This window comes from Myotis davidii, unplaced genomic scaffold, assembly GCF_000327345.1.
Source record: "Myotis davidii unplaced genomic scaffold, ASM32734v1 scaffold458, whole genome shotgun sequence".
Classification (NCBI taxonomy): Eukaryota; Metazoa; Chordata; class Mammalia; order Chiroptera; family Vespertilionidae; genus Myotis; species Myotis davidii.
This window is the reverse complement of record NW_006289819.1, coordinates 1,274,817-1,281,058: the sequence shown is the minus strand read 5'-3', so window position 1 is coordinate 1,281,058 and position 6,242 is coordinate 1,274,817. Positions and strand designations below refer to the sequence as shown.

At 56.7% G+C, this 6,242-nt stretch overlaps 1 long non-coding RNA gene across 1 annotated transcript in view; it reads right to left on the bottom strand.

The window, feature by feature from the left end:
• The window catches only part of LOC107182897, a 51,720-nt gene that overhangs the window by 25,874 nt on the left and 19,604 nt on the right, over window positions 1–6,242 (bottom strand). The gene's annotated exons all lie outside the window — the stretch shown is intronic.

Sequence of the window (6,242 nt, the reverse complement as noted above, 5' to 3'; positions counted from 1 at the left end):
ATAAAAAGTATTAAATAAAACATAAAGTTTGTTTTTTTTTTTTTTTTTTTTTTTAGTTTAATTCATTTCAAACGGGCCAGATCCGACCCGCGGGCCGTAGTTTGCCCATGGCTGGGCCAGGATGTGAGTGTGCAGTGTGGTGAGTGTGTCCCATATGTGCAAAGTGAGGTCATATCTGCTCATCTCTGATGACGCCAGGGCTTGGGCGGAGATCGGGGCTCTGAGCCAAGGTGTATCGGTCAGGATAGATGCCGTCTTGCTGTAGAAACAAGCAGCCCAGTTTTTGTACCAGGCCCTACGTCCAGCATTTTACTAACCCCACAGAGCCCTGGGGCTTGGATTCCCGTACTTGGGAGCATGAAGAGTGCGCGTGAGTCCCCTGAAGGACCAGCCACCTGCCCTGTCCCACCTGCCGCAGGGCCTCCCACAGGTGCTCTATCTAGAGTTCACAAAGCACTTTCACTTTTGGATGCGGGATGGGCCACACACCCCATTTTACAGGCGAAGGATAGAGACCAGACCACACCCTGGCAAGTGGCAGGGCCTCCGACCCCGGCTACACCTGAGCCAGAGCCTCTGGAGGGCTTGTGCTGCAGTCTGGCACTGAGGCCCGAGCCCAGCTCTGCCTGGCTCCCAGGCCAGGGTTGGGCTGCGCCTGCAGCACTCAAACATCCAGCCTCACGCCTAGAACTGGACCCTCTCTGAGCTCAGGACCCAGAGTCCACACTCCTCCTACAAACTCCCGGGCCAGGAGACAGCAGGCAGGACAGCCTCAGAGGCCGGTGAGCCTGAGATGGGCATGAGCCGAGAGAAGCAGCAAGAAGGAAGAGTCAGGGGCGGATAGAGAGGGTTGAGGGAGTACACTGACTGACTGGGGCTGCACTGCATGGGGTCATCTTGGGCTCCTGAGATCCTGGGCAAGGGGGGGGAGGGTAGGGGGTGAGCACCAATCACCTCACCACCTTTGTGAGGATGAAGATGGCTGAGATAGGTGAGGCTGCTTCCCAAAGTCATAGCAGCAAGTGGCAGGGCTGGGACTTAAAACTGAGCCCTTACATTCAGGAAGTGGTCGGCTTCCTATGGAGAGAGAATCTGGGCCACTTTGCTGCCCGGCAGCCTTCCAACCTGGGCTGGGGGTGCAGTACCCCAGGGTACACATCCTCCAATCCCATCAAAGCCACTTGAGGGAGACACAGCTGCCAATCACCTCCTTTTATAAATGAGAAAATTGACGTCCAGAGCCAGGAAGAGTTTGGGCCAAGGCCAGGGCTAAGATTCCCAAACCCCGGGCAGAGCCACCTGTGCCACCCCGCCCACTGCTCCTCTACCCCAGGCCCAAGTTCACCTGCCCAGCTCTCCTGTCCGGCTCTGCCTTTTTAGGAAAGGAAAAGAGCAGGCGGATGGGCATTTTGCCATGCTAATCCACCAGCTCCTGGCAGCTCTGGTTACCGTGGTTTGGGGCCCAGGGAGCCAGGCTGGGAGTGCCAGCCCAGCCAATGGGTGTTGCCAGCCGAGCTCCCCTGCCAGAGCCATACAAGGCCTTGCTGCGGCCCAGTTGTGAGCCGGCATCGGGCAACCCCAGGGCCGGCACCTGCCCCGCCCGGGAGCCTGCCAGCCCTGCACGTCCTCGGACTCTGCCTAATCCGGCCCAAGAGCGGGGAGGGCTGTGGTGCACGTGCACCAGGCCTAGGGCTCCCCGAGGTCAGGAAGGTGGCACTGCCAGGGCAGAGATCAGAATCGGGGCAGGGGCCTAACCAGCAGTGGGGATCCCAGCTTGGGCCAGGAGGCGATAGAGCCTAGGCCTGGTCCAGGCTGAGCCATCTCTTGACAAGCTGCCCTTCGTACTTGACGGGCCACCTGTCCTACCCCCTCCATTGCTGGGAATAGTCTCAGCAAAGTTAGCATATGATCCCTTCTGGGGTCTTCCCAGGGTCCAAATTCCAATTCATCTAAGCCAGGGGTGGGCAAACTTTTTGACTCGAATGCCACAATGGGTTCTTAAACTGGACCAGAGGGCCGGAACAAAAGCATGGATGGAGTGTTTGTGTGAACTAATATAAATTCAAAGTAAACATCATTACATAAAAGGGTACAGTCTTATTTTTTTTTTTTTTAGTTTTATTCATTTCAAACGGGCCGGATCCGGCCCACGACTGATCTAACCCATCCTGGGTCTACAGCTGCATGCACCTCACAGAATTAGGGTGTCCATTAGAGTGTGCATTTTGTGGGCCCATCATCACTGCTGTGGGTGAGGCTCTGGAATGGTAGATGCACGTGGGGACAGGCAGACCCTCCCAGCAGAGCCCATCCCACCTGTCAGCCCATAAGGCCTCTAACTTAATGCTCATAAGATCCCTGGGAAGTAGGATGTCTTGACCCATTTGAAAAGCAAGGAAACTGAGTCACAGAGAGGTCATTTACCCTAGGTCAGAGTGCCAGGACTCAACCCCAGAGCAGTGTGACTCCTGACCACAGCACCATGCAGACCCTCTCCTCTGGGAATTTCAGATCCTAGAGCAGTGGTCGGCAAACTCCGGCTCACGAGCCGCATGCAGCTCTTTGGCCCCTTGAGTGTGGCTCTTCCACAAAATACCAACTTCTGTGCATGGGCCACGAAGTTTCAATTGCACCGTACGTGCGCGCCCGCACATGGTATTAGAGGGATAGGACGACCTAGAGCAGTGGTCCGCAAACTGCGGCTCACGAGCCACATGCGGCTCTTTGGCCCCTTGAGTGTGGCTCTTCCACAAAATACCACGTGCGGGTGCACATGTACAGTGAGATTGAAACTTTGAGGCCCATGCGTGGAAGTCGGTATTTTGTGGAAGAGCCACACTCAAGGGGCCAAAGAGCCGCATGTGGCTTGCGAGCCGCAGTTTGCTAACCACTGACCTAGAGGGATAGGAGGCTACCATTGAGACCAAAGCATGAATGGAGGGATGAAAGTCACTGTCAGAGATAAGAGGACCCTTTGTTCCTGAGTGAGGTAGGGCTTCCCCTGGTCCCCAGGCCATGGCCACAGCTGCCATTGTGTGCCGCAGCCCACCTGGAGCTTCCCTGGTCACCACTGACAGTGAGATTTGCCTCAGAAGTCACACAGGGTTCGAGCAGACTTGCGTGTCCTATGTGGGCCAAGCTGAACTTGGGGCCAAGCCTGCGGTACTCTCCAGGGCCACCCAGCAGGTGAGGGAAACGTGCCGGCCTGGGGGGGAAGGGGAGGTGACGGGCTGGGCTGGCAGCGGGCTCTGTTTGCTCACCCAAGAAAAGAGGAGATAAATATAGATGCAGGATTACTCAGACACAGCCTGGGAAAACCTGCTCTGAGCCTCCGCTTCAGCCCTGGCCCAATCTCACCTTCACTCGCCTGCCCACTCCGTGCCTGCTGCCAGGCCTGCCCGCCTCCTTCCTGGACAACTGGAAACTTTGGGACAGCCCTTCCTACCTGCTCTCTGGGGCGGGGCAGAAACCGAGGCGCAGAGAGAGGGTGCTTGCTTCAAGTCCCACAGCAGGTCAGGAGTGGGGAAAGCTAGGGCGGCCCTCGCATGGGAGGCATCTGTTCAGGCCCAGGCACTACACCATCCAGACTCAGTTTCCCCATTTATGGGTGGGGGGTGAACCCAGCCTTCAGTTTCCTTGGGCCTGCATGGAGGATGGAGCGGGTGACCACCCTGCAGAGAGGAGGTGAGGCTGGAGTCTCACGCACGAGATATCACACGTCCAACTCAGGCGCTCCTGCGTGTGTGAGCCAAGTTTCAGCTGTGGGACTTTGGGAAAGCTGCTTCACACATTGGTGCCTCAGTTTCCTCATCTCGAAAGTGAGAATAATAGTGATTATTATTCTATGTCCTGATAGGATATAAATATTACATATATGTACATATCTATAATAATAAAAGGGTAACATGCTAATTAGACCGGACATACTTCCTGACAAAGCTGGGGCCGGAGGGAAGCCAGCCCAGGTCCCGGGTGCCTGCGGGCGGCCGGAGGAGGGAAGCCCAGGTCCTGGGTGCCAGAGGGAAGCCGGTGCCGGCAGCCAGGGAAAGGAAGGCCTACTCTTAGATGAATTTTTGTGCATCGGGCCTCCAGTAGTATAATAATAATAATGGTCTAATAATGGCACCAGCCTCCTAGAGAGCTAGGAGGATTGGATGAGTTACTACATGCAAAGCTCTTCCCCAAGCACCTGGCACAGAGCAACTGCTCCACACATGTTTATTATGATTATCCAGCTGAAGCAGGTAGGGGCTGGGATACCAGGGGCCTGGGTGCATGGCTCCAAGGCTCCCGTCCTCCAAGAAAGTGGCCTGGCCTGGGCTCTATGGAGCACAGCTCCCCACTGTGCTGTGGCCCCTGTGCCACCTCCCTTCCCTCCCTGCCCCTTCTGACAGCTTCTAGAGTCATACAGACACAGATTTGAATGCTGGCTCCTCCACTTACAGGCTGTGTGACCTTAGGCAAGTGGCTGGCCCTCTCCATACCTCTGATCTCACTTAAATCCCTCCTGGAATTGGTATTCGGGTTGAGCAAGGGAGTTTGCGAGAAACATCCAGCTCAGCCAGGTAAATGGGCTCTCCACACTCGAGTTCATGCTGACCGCCTTCTCCTGCTTTCTCCAATGGCAGTGCACTTGGCCCAAACAAGGCCACACTTAGTGCATGACCTTCACACATGCAAGGGCTCTGGCTGTGGGAAACACGCACTACCCCCCTCGTGCGAGAGTGCAGGTCTACAGGCCTGTAGGAACCTAGGGATTCTTACGTTCCCTCTTACACAATAGCTCCTTGCACCCTCATGGACTCATGCATGTCCACACAATGTCGGCTCCCCTCACGCATACATGGACACATAGGGCACAGCATGCACACCTATGCATGGACACAGAGAGGCATGTGATGCAGGTGTGCCCTGCACATCCTCACCAGCACACGCGCTCCCACACTCAGGGGTGTCCTAGCCAGGCCGGGCCCTAAGGTGGCTGTCTTCACAGGAGAGGAATGCAAACAGCTGGGGACACGACGTGAGGGAGAGGCCCAGGGGAAACCACACGGGCAGGAATCCGGGCGGGCGTGCCAGGCTGAGGCGGGGCTCTCGGGTACCAGGAATTGTGCGGGGAAGGGGGGGGCGTGTACAGACACTTGCTCTCAGTCTCTCCCATCACCCTGTGTCCTCGGAGTCCCGGGACTTGGAGGCCAAAGGGTCTCACAGACCATGGACCTCTCCCCAGGCAGCGAGCAGGTTCTGCCTTGCTGGGTGGCAGGCCCTGTCTCTCTCTGGGCTGCAGTAGCCTGGTCCGAGCGGTGAGGGGCCATACCAGGTGGCCTTCCTCACGGGGAGACAGAAGAATCTATAAGCACAGAGACCTGCAGGGGAGGAGGTTGTCATTGACTCGCATCAAGGGAGCAGATGGAGGTAATGTGGAAGCCGCTAAGACTCTTGGGTAGCACTTGTGCTGACCCAACAACCACAGTGTACTGAGGCGCTTGTGTCTAGTAACCAACTCCCTGACTGCTCACAAAGGGGATGGTGCTCCCCATGTATAGGTGCAGAATCTGAGGTGCACAGGTGGATAACCTACCCAGGTCCAGAGCCCAGTGTCTAACCACCGTGCTGTGTGGCCTCTGCCACTGGGGAGGCGTTTGCACCTGAGGCCTAAGCATGGCGGTTAGCATGACAGGCACTGTCCCACATGCAGGGATCTCTGGCCCCAGGTGGCAGAGGGGCCTTCCGGGGCCCCTGCATCATCAACCGCCTTCAGGTCACAGCTGTGCTACCTATGGGTGCGACCACTACACAGGGAGCGGCCGGGCTCAGAGCCATCTGAGGATTTTGACCTCTTCCGCCTGTGCCCATCACTGGGGACCAGTTGAGGCTGGAGAGGTGTCATGTTGGGGTACCAAGAGAGGGCAGTACTAAGGTGGGAGCAAGGCCTCTGCCAGGTCAGCCCTGGGGTAGGGAGAGGTCATTGCTGTCTCTCCTGCATAGAACATATGGTCTAGGAAGGTCAGAAGCCAAAGAGTCCAGAATAGACTGAGCAGGGGTGGCTGGTGAGGACCCCAGTGAAGACCTGCCAATCGCAGAGTCCCTGAGGCCAGAATTGACAAGGTGGCCTCCATCCCCAGCTGTTTACCGGAAGGGGTTGGGCTGGGGATGGGAGCATTATACCCTGGTGTCCGGGACCTTGTGGATGAGGGAAGGGAGAATGGAGAGAGTGGAAAAAATCATCCCACCCAGTGGAT